The sequence below is a fragment of the Mandrillus leucophaeus genome, unplaced genomic scaffold (assembly GCF_000951045.1).
Source record: "Mandrillus leucophaeus isolate KB7577 unplaced genomic scaffold, Mleu.le_1.0 Scaffold1589, whole genome shotgun sequence".
NCBI lineage: Eukaryota > Metazoa > Chordata > Mammalia > Primates > Cercopithecidae > Mandrillus > Mandrillus leucophaeus.
Genome location: NW_012101575.1, coordinates 118,976 through 119,739, shown reverse-complemented (window position 1 = coordinate 119,739; position 764 = coordinate 118,976).

The window sequence follows — 764 nt, the reverse complement described above, 5'->3', positions numbered from 1 at the left end:
GGGTTATTGTACTTTTAATTTCTAGAGTTTCTATTTGTCCATTTTTTAATACTTCTCATTTCTTTTCTTGATGCCCTATTTGCTGAATCTTTTTATAATATTTTATTTTTTATGTCAATGATCCTAGTTTTAAAAATAACTATTTGAACATCTGCATATTAACTGCTTTGTAATCTTTTCTAAAGTCAATATTTAGGAAAAGTTAGAATCAGCTTTCATTGACTGTTTTCTGTTGCTGTTATTGTAGTTGCTTTATTTTTGTTCCTACAATATAGATCATACTTCTCTGTTTTTTTCCAGGATTTTTTAAACTGTAAACTGTACATTTTTGATAATATATTACAGTATCTCTCTTTAGATTATCGGTTTTTTAAATGTAAATTTAAATTTGTTTAGAAACAGGGTATCACTCTGTCACCTAGACTGGAATGTGGTGGTGTGATCATAGCTCACTGCAGCCTCGACCTCTTGGGATCCAGTGATCCTCCAGCTTCATTCTCCTGAGTAGCTGGAATGTAGGTGAATACCACCACTCTCTGCTATTTTTTAAAAAAATTTTGTAAAGACAAGGATGTCACCATTTTGCACAGCCTGGTCTCAAACTCCTGGTCTCAAGTGATGCTTCTGCATCAGCCTCTCAAAGTACTGGGATTACAGGCTTGAGCCTCCATGTCAGGCCTTGAATTTGCTTCATTTTTCTGAGCATTTTTAAATTTTCTTCTTAGTTACTTGTCTGAACTGACTGATAGTACCTGACTTATGGT